The sequence below is a fragment of the Bufo gargarizans genome, chromosome 2 (genome assembly GCF_014858855.1).
Source record: "Bufo gargarizans isolate SCDJY-AF-19 chromosome 2, ASM1485885v1, whole genome shotgun sequence".
In the NCBI taxonomy this organism is placed as follows: domain Eukaryota; kingdom Metazoa; phylum Chordata; class Amphibia; order Anura; family Bufonidae; genus Bufo; species Bufo gargarizans.
In genome coordinates, this window is record NC_058081.1 from 131,736,541 (window position 1) to 131,751,219 (window position 14,679).

Genomic DNA, 14,679 nt, shown 5'->3' on the forward strand with positions numbered 1-14,679 from the left:
GCCTGTACATTGTGGGTGTGTTTGTTGTCTTTTTTATTCTATCTGTTTGGGCGCGATAATTCCAGCCTCTGGGGGCGTGTGGGGGGCATGGGGAGGGAGGGAACAGGGGCGTGGACGCACGTGTTCTACCTTGTTTGCATGACGCCCCTAGGAGACATGCTGAGTGCCGGCTCGATGCTGTGTGGGCGGTCTTTGCTGACGTTTCGCTTGTGGGTGGGGTATTGATGACGAGCTTCATGGGCGGAGTTATGCTCTTACAGCGATATAGTGTGGAGATGGCAGTAGAATCAGGAGACCACAGAGTGGCAAGGTGAAATAGTTTGGAGATGGCAGCAGCAGCTGTATCAGGAGACCACAAATCGACCCGGTACCAGAGTGGGGCAGTGGGTGGCAATACTAGTACCCACTGACGAAAGTGGGTAAAATAAGGAGCACTTGGCATCAGATGTGTGGCATCAGGCGGGTTGCAGCATCAGAGTAGTAGCTGAGGCAGGTAGCCAGAAGAAACCAGTCTCTTTTATTAAAGTGTTGGTGTGGCACCATAGATGATCTAGTCTGATGCATCAGGAACTGGGGGTTGGAAATCCTAACTGATTCATCTTGACAAAGGTCACTCTCTCCAAATTTCTCCTTTTGGTAACTATGGCCCCCGCCGCACTAAAAACCCGCTCTAATGCCACACTACTGGCTGGGCAGGACAGCTTTTCCAGGGCAAACTCAGCTAGTTGTGGCCACAAATCCAGTTTGGCTACCCAGTAGTCCAGATGATCTTCAATGTGGGGTGGCAGGCTGCTGTCCAAGTAGGACTGAAAAAGGCCACTATACGCTTTCATCACAAATAACTGCATGCAAATTTTCCTGCCCTTTTTAGGATGTCTTGCAGATGGTTCAAAGACTTCAGGAACCGCTTGACAACCAGATTTAACACGTTTGCCATGCAGGGCGCATGGCTCAGCCTTCTTTGACGCAGCACCAACACCAACACCATGTTCTTGCTGTTGTCGGTCAGCATAGTTCTAATTTTCAGTTGGAGATGGAGAAAGCTAGGATTCGATTTCTTGATGCATAACACGGTGCAGTTCCTCCCCTGTGTGACTCAGTTTGCCAAGACAAACCAGGTGCAGAACAGCGTGACACCACCGAGCCCTACACATGTGGTATGCTGGAGGGGCATTGTGACTTGTCCCTGCAGTGCAGGTACAGAGTCCAACATTTGGAAAGGGAGGGATGCATGCACGCATACTGCTGTCTTTTGGCAATCACTTCAGTGATTGATTGCTGACGGAATGACTGACGAGGAGTAGGAGCAGAAGCATCTGGAGCAGCAGAAGATGGGAATGACAAACAGCTCCCTTAGGCTGAGGTGGTGGCGACTTGACTGGCTGAAATCGGGTGCGTGCCACTGGTTAATGCAGCAGTAGCTGCGGCAGGCTGGACAACCACATCTGAGCCATGGTTCTTCCAGGCCACTGCATGGCGACGCTGCATACATTGACACAGGGCTGTAGTGCCAACATTGGCATCCTGGTCATGCTTCACCTTCTCCTGACATATTCTACATGTGGCCACGTTAACCTCCTCTGGCAGCTTAATAGAAAAACTTCCACACCGCAGAGTAGGTGATTTTCCCGCCAACAGTCCATACTGACTGACTGCTACCGCTGCTGCCTCCGTGAACCCCTGCACCACTACTTCCCGGGCAGGTAGGCTGCTGCGAAGCAGGTGGTCTACCCCGGGCATGTTTGGCTCTCGAACTGCAACTGCTGCCACCCTGCTGACTCCAAGCCATGCTACCACGCAGCTGACTCAGCCGCTGACTCACAGGCAAGTTGCCACCCGCTTCTCCTGATGATGATGAAGTCCCTTCTGCACCTGGCTCCCAAGTGCGATCCGCTTCATCATCAAGTAGTGTCTGCAAGTCACTGATGTCCTCCTCAATGGTCTCTGGGTCAGGAGCCTTACCGCTCACAACACAAGCTCCTGCGCCACTCTCCTCATCACTACTTGCCCGCCTAGCGGAGGAAGCGGCAGATGTCTTCTCCAGATCTTGGCTGGGCAGTAGCTGGTGACTGTCCTCTAGCAGCTTGACCTCGCTGTATAGTGGAGCTGAGCCCACAGCATACAATACTTCTGTGGCTGAGGGAACAGCAAAGGACAGAGGCAGGTTGAGGACAGGTGAAGGCACAGGGCCTGCTCCCGGGCCATGCCAACTAAGCGTTGTGTCTGACGAACCCACCGACTGTTTGCTGGGGGTGTCTGATGTCACTTGGGATGACGTGGATGACTGAGTTAACCAATCGCTGGGTTGCTGGTCAAGATACAAGCGCTAGATGACACCGGGAGCTCAGGCCTCTTGCTGTGACTCCTGCTGTCATGTCCCCCTACTCTGCTGCGACCTCTGCTTGCACCCGAAACATTAAGGCCTTTGCCACTCCTCTGTGCATGGCTGGCACTTCTCTGCCTGACATACTTGTAGCTGAACTACGCAAATTAGACGGAAATTAAAACACCCCTAAAAGCGCCAAATATATTTTTCTTTTTGTACTAAAATAGTCCACTAAACGCTTTCACCACAATTAACTGCAGAAATGCACTGAGAATATACGTTTTTCTTGTTGTACTGAAATATGACCCTATACGCTTTCACCAGAATTAACTGCAACAGTGCAGTGCGTATGTATTTTTCTTTTTTTACTGTAATACGCCCCTATATGCTTTAAACAGAAATAAGTGGAACAATGCAATGAGTATATATTTTTTGTTGTTGTACTGAAATACGCCCCTATACGCTTTCAACATAAATAACTGCAGAAGTGAACTAAGAATATATTTTTCTTGATGTACTGAAATACACCCTTATACGCTTTCATCAGAAATAACTGCAACCATGCAGTGCGTATATATTTTTCTTTTTTTTTCATGAAATACGCCCCTATATGCTTTAAACAGAAATAACTGCAACAGTGCAGTGCATATATATTTTTCTTGTTGGATTGAAATAGGCCACTATACTCTTTGACCAGAAAACAATCAAAAAGTCAAGTGCATATATATTTTCCTTGTAGTTCTGAAATACTCCCCTATACGCTTTTACCAGAAATAACTGCAGAAGTGAAATGCGTATACATTTTTCTTGTTGTACTGAAATATGCCCTTATACACTTTCACCAGAAATAACTGCAACAGTGCAGTGCGTATATATTTTTCTTTTTTTTTTACTGTAATACTCCCCTATACGCTTTAAACAGAAATAACTGAAACAATGCATTGTGGATATATTTTTCATGTTGGACTGCTATATGCTTTGACTAGAAAACAATCAAAGGGTGAAGTGTACATATATTTTTATTGTAGTTCTGGAATACTCCCCTATACACGTTCACCAGAAATAACTCCAGAAGTGAACTGAGAATATATTTTTCTTTTTGAACTGACCTACGCCCCTATATGCTTTCAACAGAAATAACTGAGAAGTGAACTGAGAACATATTTTTCTTGTTGTACTGATATATGCCAATATACGCTTTCACAAGAAATAACTGCAACAGTTCAGTGCGTATATATTTTTCTTTTTATACTGTAATACGCCCCTATACGCCTTCAACAGAAATATCTGCAACAGTGCAGTGCGTATATATTTTTCTTGTTGGACTGAATTAGGCCACTATACACTTTGACTAGAAAACAATCAAAGAGTGAAGTGCGCATATATTTTTTTGTTGGACTGAAAAAGGCCACTATACGCTTTCATCACAAATAACTGCAACAGTGCAGTGCATATATATATTTTTTTACTGAAATTTGCCCCTATATGCTTTAAACATAAATAACTGCAACAGTGCAGTGCGTATATATTTTTCTTGCTGTACTGAAATACGCCCCTATACATTTTCAACAGAAATAACTGCAGAAGTGAATTGAGAATATATTTTTCTTGTTGTACTTAACTATACATTTTTACCAGAAATAACTGCAACAGTGCAGTGTGTATATATTTTTCTTTTTTTACTGTAATACACCCCTATATGCTTTAAACAGAAATAACTGCAACAGTGCAGTGAGTATATATATTTTTCTTGTTGGACTGAAATAGGCCACTATTGTCATGAAAAGGGGTTAGGGAGTAGTGCACCCCTGACTTCACCCAGTCCTTTGTCCCTGCGTACTTGCACTATCCATCATAGGCAATGGAGCGCAACCAGGCGGCGATCCCTAACCTGCATAAGTGCGGAGGAAAGGACAAACAGACAAATATAGGGAGGTCAAACAACTAAGGTCAAAACCAGGATATCACAGCGGTACCAGGGAACAAGCAGAAGCAGTGTCAAACAACAAACCGAAAGTCAATACCAGGAGAAGCTAAAGCAGGACAAAGGGAGCAATTGAGAAGTCAAGCTGAAGTCAAATGCCAGGAGATACAAAAGTGCAAAAGGAGCAAGCCAATACAAAGTCAAGTAACAAGCCAAAGTTCAATACAAGGAGAAATACCAATGGAGTAGATACTAAGTATAGGACCTTAATCTCAGGCAAGCTGTGGCCAGCAGGCTGCCTGTTAAATAGGGGAGAGCAGGAGTCATGGGATGTGGCCAGCATCACATGACTCATCCCCCTGCATATAGCTGAGCGCCGAGTACCCAGTTCAGTGCTCAGACACTTTGCATTCACTATGGGAGAAGAGGACGCCGACCACGCTAAGGAGGCGTGCGCAGCTGGGTCCTCCCTGCCTCCCGTTGCTCTGGAGACGAACATATCACAGGGCGCAAGCAACACTGAATGGATGGAGTGCGAAGTAGGCGCCCTGTGACAACTATACGATTTGACCAAAAAACAATTAAAGAGTGAAGTGCGTATATATTTTCCTTGTAGTTCTGAAATACGCCCCTATATGCTTTCACCAGAAATAACTGCAGAATTGAAATGCGTATATATTTTTCTTGTCATACTGGATAAGATATAAGCCACTAAAGGCCTTTCAACATAGCACTTGCAGCCCAATAACAAAAAGCTGGAATGACAGAGCTGTCTAATGACTATTTGGATCCCCAAATAGTCGTTCCCTGCACTTGCAAATCACTGCACTTGTAAATCACTTTTCTATCAATGTCCCTAGCCCCTTCTGATGTCTCTCCCTGCACTAAGATGCTCTGAAATGATTACACCCTATCCTTTCCCTGCACTTCGTTTTCTCTTTTTTCCCACTATGAGATTTTTCCAATTGCTGTCCCTAGTGCCTTCACATGTCTTTCCCTGCACTCTGAACGCTGGAAAATTGTAGAATCGAAAATGGCTGCAGCATTTATAGGGCTGTGACATCACAGGGCTGGCTGGCTACTAATTGGCTGCATGCAGGCATGTCAATATAGGTGATCCCGCCTTCTTCCCAGAGTTCCTTGCCCCAAGTCCTTAGTCCTCACACGTGTAGCCGCCATTTTAATAAAATTGCGATTTGTTATCACGAAGAGCGAGGAAATTCGCATTCGTTGTAAATCAAATTTTTCCTGAAATTCGGATCGAATTCCACTTTGTCAGCTTCGATTTGCTCATCTCTAATTGGGGGTTTTGACCACTATGACCACAAACAATCTCTACATTCTCTCTGAAAGGAATTTGCTGGGTGGAAACTCAGGAAGAACAAAAGTATGGATATCATATAAAATTTATTGGATTAACCTGCAGATAACATGTTCCCTCACAACAGCTGTAAAGTGATAATGGATTACTAACTATATAGGAGGTCTTATCATTTGTGTTGACTGCAGCAGAAGTCTGTTTTTTTATTTACAATGGGACTTGCAAAATAAACCTTTATTGAGTCTGTTTTGGTTATCACTAGTGATGAGCACCAAAGTATTCGGGTGTTTGGGCTGAACACATTGCTATATTTGTGTGCTCGGCCGAACACCCGAGTATAATGGAAGTCAATGGGAGACAACCAGGCACCCCTTCTATGAAGAGGGGAGGGTGCCTGGTCCATTGGAAAAGGTCAGAAAGTAACAGAAACACCACCTAAATGGATCGGGCACACCATGGGGATGATGTCTGGATGCATCTTGGACTCCCAGGTCGCTGCTGGGAACCGAGTTGTATGCCACTTTTAAAGACTGACAAAAATACGCACAAAAACCCCCAAAAAAATTTACAGGAAAAATTGTTAGGAAACTTGCTTTCCTGTATATTCAATTGCATATAAAGTGCAAGTGCTGCAATAAAATTACAAGCAAGAGGCACTCCGAAGCAGCCTGTATATCACATAAAGATAGACCTCATTCACATTGTGGTACAATTGTTCAGGTAGTGGGACTCCTTCACTGATAAAGCCTATGCACTAAGTGAAAGGGCTGCCAAAAAGTACAAGGAACCGGCACTACAATACTCCCTTTGTTACACATAAAGGAGGGCATCATACACACCCTTGAAAAATTATGATTGATGGCCTGCTGGTGACCCTCAAAAACATTTGGAGCAAGGGCCTGCTGATCTGACCATCTAAAACCTTAGGGGCAAGGGCCTGCTGCCGCATTGATGACTCTAGATAACCTCTGGGCGATTGCACGTCCCCGTGATGGCGCCAATCCATTTGGATGTCTGCCCTATCAACTTTCGATTTTCTTTTCTGCACCTACCAAGGTGATCACGGGTAATGGGGAATCAGGGTTCCATGCCGGAGAGGGAGCTTGAGAAAGGGATACCACATCCAAGGGAGGTCAATAGCTGAAATTTGATTGGGTGGAGATGGTGGGTCAAGTTTATTAAAGCAGAAAAATCAAAGGAAGGCAGGAGGCGAGCAGCAATTACCCACTCCCGACTCAGGGAGGTAGTGACGATAAATAACAATACAGGACTCTTAAGATGCCCTGTTATTGGAATGAGTAATAAAAAATTACAGGGACTGTCAGTGCGGTATTTTGGATGCGAAAACGTTATACAGGAGAGGCCCTGCTGCCCCTTTGTTGACACTAGATAACTTCTGCCTGATCGTACGGTCCCCGTGACATCCTCGATTCATTTGGATATCTTCACTATCAACTTTTGATGTTCTTTTATGCGCCTAACATGGTGACCACCGGTAACAGGGAATCATTGTTCGATTTGGGAGAGGGAGCCTGATAAACTGCTACAGCTAGTACTTCAAAGCAAGGCAGCATGATTTGCAGGACTGCATGTGAGCTGAACCAGTAAAAGATTTTAGGTGCAGGCCTGCTGGTGAGCTGAGGTGGAAACGACAAACCCAACTTGAATTTGATGGGTGCATTAATCTGCAGGTGATGCTCTAAACCCTCTAAAACATAATGGGCAATGGCCTGCTGCTGAGCTGACCCTCTAAAACATTAGGGATGAGGGCCTGCAGTTCAGCTGACCCTATTAAAAAATTAGAGTGGAGGGAATATAGACAATCTGGATGAGGAGGAGGGGGACGATAAAACAAGATTCAACCGTATACTCTTGTGGTGGTGGAAAAAGTGCATGGGAATACACTACAGTAAATTGAGTACATTATAAATGATAGATTGAAATTGCCTTTATGTTCATCATTAGCTCAGCTCTCCTCTGGTAGAGTTGAGAAGTCAGCGGCAATTCAGTTCATTTTTATCTGAGTCAACCTGTCAGCATTGCTAGTGGAAAAGCGGATACGCTTATCTGTTATAATGCCACCAGCAGCACTAAATACACGCTCAGACAAAACGCTGGCAGCAGAGCAGGCCAGAACCTCCAAGGCATAGAGCGCAAGTTCGTGCTACATGTCGAGCTTGGACACCCAGTAGTTGAAAGGCACTGACTGCTCATTTAGGACGTTGACACGGTCCACTATGTATTCCTTCACCATCTTCCAAAACTTTTCCCTCCTTGTACCACTAGCCCGCGCTTCAGGGTGAGATTGCTGGCGGGGTGTCATGAAGGTGTCCCATGCCTTGGAGAGTGTTGCCCTGCCTTTGTTGGAACTGCTGTGTCTCCCTTCCTCGGTTGCCTAAGGAAGTACAGATTCTGTCGACAGCGTTCTCAGATGGAAAATTTTGGAGCAATTTTCCAACAAGGATCTTCTGGTATTGCTCCATTTTACCCGTCCTCTCCACCAGAGGAATGAGAGATGAGAAGTAGCGGGGGTTGAGAAGGGTGAACACCCAGTAATTTGTGTTATCTAAAATGCATATAACGCGAGGGTCACTGGAAAGACAGCCTAACACGAAGTCAGCCATGTGTGCCAGAGTACCAACAGGTAAGACGTCGATGTCGACATCAGGATGACTCTTTATCTCATCATCCTCATCCTCCTCTTCTACCCATCCACGCTGAACAGATGGAATTAAAGTTCAATGGGTACTACCCTTGGTAGCAGAGGCAACCGTCTCCAGCTCCTCTTCCTCCTCTTCATGGTCCAATTCGTGCTGAAAAGATGAACTGAGGATGGGCTGGCTATCACCCTGTGTAATGTTCTCCCCCGTTTCCTCATCGGCCACATTCAGAGCGTTGTCCTTAATTGTGAGCAGCGATCATTTGAGTAGACACAGCAGTGGGATGGTTACGCTGATAATAGCGTTATGGCAACTAACCATCTGTGTGGATTCATCAAAGTTTTTTAAAACCTCACAGAGGTCTGACATCAATGCCCACTTCTCGCTTGTGAATAGTGGCAGTTGACACGAAAGGCGATGACCATGTTGCAGCTGGTATTCCACAATTGCCGTAGAGTTCCAGTGCGTGCTCACGTCGCACAACAGTCGGTTACTTGGAAGCCGCAAGCGCTGCTGCAGCGTTGACAGACCGGCTGAAGCTGTGGACGACTTGTGGAAATGGGCACACACACGGCGCGCCTTCACTAGTAGCTATGGCTAATTGGGGTAGGTTTTGATAAACCGCTGAACCACTAAGTTTAAGACATGGGCTAGGCATGGGATGTGTGTCAGGATGCCAAGCTCCAAAGCCGCCACCAGGTTATAGCCATTGTCAGACACAACCATGCCTGGTTTGGTCCCTTATACCCTACAACAGCTCTGCGGCGGTGTGCTGTTTGTCCCTTAAACAGATCAACTTCAGCATGGCCTGTTGATGCTTACCCACAGCAGTTCTACACTGCTTCCAGCTAGCGACTGATTGCTGACTGCTGCTGGAGGTGGAAGTGGAGGAGGAGGCGGTGGAGGAGGAGAAGTCAGGGTTGGAGCCAGTAATATAGCTGCTGGCGGATACCCTGATGGACGTAGGGCCCGCAATGTGCCAGTGTGCAGTCAGGGAAATGCAGCATCCCTGGCCATCTGCACTTGTCCATGTGTCAGTTGTTAAGTGGACCTTCCCAGTAACTGCGTTGGTCAGGGCACGGGTGATGTTCTGGGACACATGCTGGTGTAAGGCAGGCACAGCACACCGTGAAAAATAGTGGTGGCTGGGGACTGCATACCGAGGAACGGCCGCCGACATCAGGCTGCATAAGGCCTCAGTGTCCACAAGCCTAAATGGCAACATTTCAAGGGCCAGTAATTTTTAAAGTTGCGCATTTAGTGCTATGGCCTGTGGGTGGGTATTTGCACTTGCGTTCAAATGATTGTGTTATGGACATTTGGATGCTGCTCTGGGACAGGGAAGTGGATGTTGTTGCTGATGGTTCATGCAAAGGACCAGGTGCATGGCAAGGGGCATCTGGGCTTGCACCTTTGGCAGGGAATTGGCCAGCAGTGCGTAACACAGGGAAAGAGGGGACAGTGGTGTGCCCCGCAGACCCAGATTGTGGACCCAGGCATTCGGCCTACTTGTTAGGGTGCTTGGATGGTGGTGGTGGTGAAGTTGCTAGTGTTCATGCCCCGGCTCATTTTGGTACGGCACAGGTTCAAACTACCACTCTTTTGTTGTCTGCACTTTCCTCAAAAAAGCGCCATACTGCGGAACACCTACCCCTTGGCAAGGTAGATTTACACATGGGGGTGCTCGGTGTAACGGTTGCGGGCCTGTTTGGTGTGGGTCAACTTCTCCCTTTTGCAACCCCACTGCCTCTTCCAGCCTGTTGCGGTGCTGCGGATCCCTCCCCCTCTGTACTGCTGTCCTCGCTCGGCTTTTCACCTTTCCATTTTGGATCAGTGACCTCATCGTCAACCACCTCCTCTTCCACTTCCTGACTCTGCTCATCCTCCTGACTTGACCTAACCACAAGCTCAGTGATTGGTAACTGTGTCTCATCATCATCCACCTAGTTAACGAATGATTGCCGTTCACCACCATCATCTTCTTGAGACTGTGAAGGCTCAAGAGGTTGGGATTCAGGGCACAATATCTCAGGTCCCTTTTCAAGCGTGCTGGGCGCGAGGGCTAAATGTAATAGTGGAGCTGAATAGAGCTCCTCGGAATATGCAAGTGTGGGATGACTCGTTTGGCAAGCCTCTCCATGGTGGGAGGAAGGATGATCAGATAGAGTATTCGGTTGACCAGACTCTTGGCTACAGAGACTGTACTTTGTGGAAGAGAGGTTAATGCTTAACAGACTGTAAGCATTATCTTCAGCAATCCAACCGACCAACTGTTCACACTGGTCCGACTTGGACAGTGTTGTCCTGCGCCGCCCAGCTAAGTTGGACATGAAGCTGGGTACAGTGAATGTTTTTTTTTCTTCTGCACTGGCAGCATGCACAGTTTCATTGCACCCAGGGGCATGGCCTCTGTGTGCACCATCAGCATCACGCCCACTTTCCAGTCCCTTAGTGCTCGCCTTTTTCATTTTAATTGTTTTGTCACTAGATGTGGCGCAGATTGTTTTACAGTCCACTAAAGAAACAGTTTTCTAATGCAGGACAGCATATGTCACAGAAACACACAGAATATGGACACTAGATTATGCCCAGATATTTGGATTTTGCCCTAAAGACACTGTTTTCTGATGCAGGACAGTATATTTCACAGAAACACACAGAGTACGGACACTAGATTAGGCCCAGATATTAGGATTTTGCTCTAAAGACACTGTTTTCTGATGCAGGACAGTATATGTCACAGAAACACACAAAATATGGACACTAGATTAGACCAAGATATTTGGATTTGGCGCTAATTAAACAGTTTTCTGATGCAGGACAGTATATGTCACAGAAACACACAGAATATGGACACTATTTTAGGGCCAGATTATTGGAATCTGCGGTACAGACACTGTTTTCTGATGTAGTTTATGTTTATATTTTCACTATATCTGGCCCTGACAACCACAAAATGTATTGAAGCGCAGATCACTGATTGCACCGTGGATGTGGATAGATTTTGGGGGAACAAAATGTTTTTTCTGTATTCAATTTTGTTCCCTATATCTGGTTCTGACAATCACACAATGTATTGAAGCGCAGATCACTGATTGCACCGTTGACAGCAAAAATGTGGATAGATTATGGGAAAAAAAATTGTATTTTCTGTATTCAATTTTTTCCCCCCTATATCTGGCCCTGACAACCACACAATGTATTGAAGCACATATCACACAATTAACGGATTGCACCGTTGACAGCAAAAATGTGGATAGATTAGGGGGGAAAAAATAGTGTTTTCTGTATTCTCATTTTTTCCCTATATCTGGCCCTGACAACCACACAAGGTATTGCAGCGCAGATCTGACAACTCATGGATTACACCATTTGAGGAAAAAATGTGGATAGATTAGGGGAAAAAAAACGTATTGTTTTCACTATTATTCTTTCTATCTCTGCCCCTGACACACAGAAGGTATTGTACAGATGTCACAAGTCACTGCAGACACCCTCTATATAGAAAAAGAATCGCTATTTTGCAAAGTATGTAAAAAAAAATATGTAAGTACTAGTTTTCTAAAAATAAATTGCTGCCAACCACACACAATAGTCCTTAAAAGGACTTTTGGGTCTTTGAAACGTTATTTGCTTGAATAAAATACGATCGCAAACTCCCTACACTATCTGTCCCTTCCTAAGCGCAGCTCTCCCTGACTCGCAATGAGCCGAACCCGCGTCATCGGGTGCTATTTAGCACCCAATGATGCGTTCTGGCCAGCCAATCACTGTAATGCCAGCAGCCAACATGGCTACTGGCATTACAGTGATGGCAGTACTTACCTGCAAGTTTATTGGCTGCTTAACAGCAGCAAAATGTGCGGGGAGGAGACTCGAGCATGCCACTTGAGCACATGTAGTACTCAGCCGAGTAACGCCATGTGCCGAGCATATCGATGCTCGAGCCGAACGAGTATTCGGCCGAGCATGCTCGCTGATCACTAGTTATCACGTTAGTACACATTTACTAATTAAAGCAGCACTTTCATTCTTGTATTATTTGTCACATCCCATTTGATACATAATTATGAAGCAAAGTAAGCCAAAAAGAGTATTCCACTCTGCTTTGTCCACCAAGAGGGTGTGGCATAGTGAGAAAGTAATTGGTTTGTTCTATGTTCTGTATGGATTTTTTAGTCATTGATATCAATTTTAACATTATTGTAGTAATAGGATCGAATTGGATTTCTTAAGGTTTATTTTTTGTACATAATTGTTAACTTTGACACATCTTTAGACTCTCTCTCTAAGTTTACGGTGTCTGCATTTTGGACAGGATTAGTAAATCTGTCCCATGTTTTTGCCACTGGGTTGTGATTAAAAAATACAGTGCCAAACTAGTGATGAATCTTAAAGGCTGAAACTTATATATTCTGCTGCAGAAATTACCAGAAAACAGAGATGTTTTATTCATAAAAGAAGACACAAAGTTTTAAGAGTTCACCTTTCTGTGACCTGCAGTCTTCTTGTGAAGACGTGGCTTGATATAATGATTTATTCAGAAGTTGGAGCATGTGCCATCTCACACAATTTTCCAGTTATTTTAAATGACCCTATTTACATTACTACTGCGTTCACTGACCACCAAATAAATTTACTTTAAATATGGACAGTGGTGCAAATTGGAATGACCGGTCTGCCAAAGTTACTCATTAATGGTTTATTCTTAGAACAGAACTGTATTTAGTCCAGGCATGTATTTGTTACGCTCCATCTGCTCAAAATTGCTCCCACATAACTACTCTTCCTTCTAGTTATCCAAATATAGCACATCTATAATTTCTCTTTAATACATTTTGATTTTTATCAACAATTTGTGATTACGATAAGAGGGCTGACAATGTTCTTTACAGTGAAACCATATCTAGTAATAAGAAGGGTAATTTTATAAAGCCAACGTTAATGCATGTATTTCTATAAGACCGGAGATCCCCAGCCTACTGTAAAAGTTGTAGTAAGTCCTACTACACCAAAGAGCTTAGCAGTTGGTGGATCAACAACTGATGGTGAATATGAAGCTAAATAAAATGTATCGAATTGATACATATGGTAGAAAATCACAAAATCCATAAAGGCACACCCGCAAGGTCAGGTATCCTGGTGGAGTTTAGGAAGCCAAACCCTTACTAACAATGGCATTTCAAACTGCAAAACATTTAAAGGGGTGAGTCTGGAAATAATACTGATGACCTATCCTTAGGTGAGGGCTTGACATGAGGGACCTCCGCCAATAAGCTAGTAGATGCTAGGAGGTCCAGGAGTGCTGAAATGGGGCTGAGCTGCAATAACAAGCACAGTTGCTATATTATGTAATGCTCTGTGCTTGCAGAACTTCTGGGAGATCGCCTCGCTCACCAGAGCTTTGGTGAGCATAACAGCTCCATGGGTGCTGGGACTCTGGCCCCAGTTGATAACCTATTGTTATGAGGAACGATTATTATTTCCTGGGTAATTCCTTTAAGCTTCACCCAGTTTGACTCCCCACAATGTGGAGACTTACCTGTTGTTAATATTAATTATAAGGCCTGACCCTTTTGTGGTTTGGTTCTGGACCATCATAGAGAAATGGAGACTGCTAGGCTTTTTTCACATGGATAGAGTCCATTTTTACAATGCGATAACATCTGTAATGTACACTAAGCCAATTATTTCAATGGGTATGTGGACAAGAGCATTGGTTTGCACTGACCATCTGTCCATTCAGTCAAAGTCACAGAATGTTCTATTTTTGTCTATTTTCGCATAGGACTTGCCTATTCAAGTCATAGAACATAGAAACATAGAAACATAGAATGTGTCGGCAGATAAGAACCATTTGGCCCATCTAGTCTGCCCAATATACTGAATACTATGAATAGCCCCTGGCCCTATCTTATATGAAGGATGGCCTTATGCCTATCCCATGCATGCTTAAACTCCTTCACTGTATTTGCAGCTACCACTTCTGCAGGAAGGCTATTCTATGCATCCACTACTCTCTCAGTAAAGTAATACTTCCCGATATTACTTGTAAACCTTTTCCCTTCTAATTTAAAACTATGTCCTCTTGTAGCAATTTTTCTTCTTTTAAATATTCTCTCCTCTTTTACCTTGTTGATTCCCTTTATGTATTTAAAAGTTTCTATCATATCCCCTCTGTCTCATCTTTCTTCCAAGCTATACATGTTAAGGTCCTTTAATCTTTCCTGGTAAGTTTTATCCTGCAATCCATGTACTAGTTTAGTAGCTCTTCTGTGAACTCTCTCCAAAGTATCAATATCCTTCTGGAGATATGGTCTCCAGTACTGCTCACAATACTCTAAATGAGGTCTCACTAGAACTCTGTAGAGCGGCATGAGCACCTCCCTCTTTCTACTGATAATGCCTCTCCCTATACACCCAAGCATTCTGCTAGCATTTCCTGCTG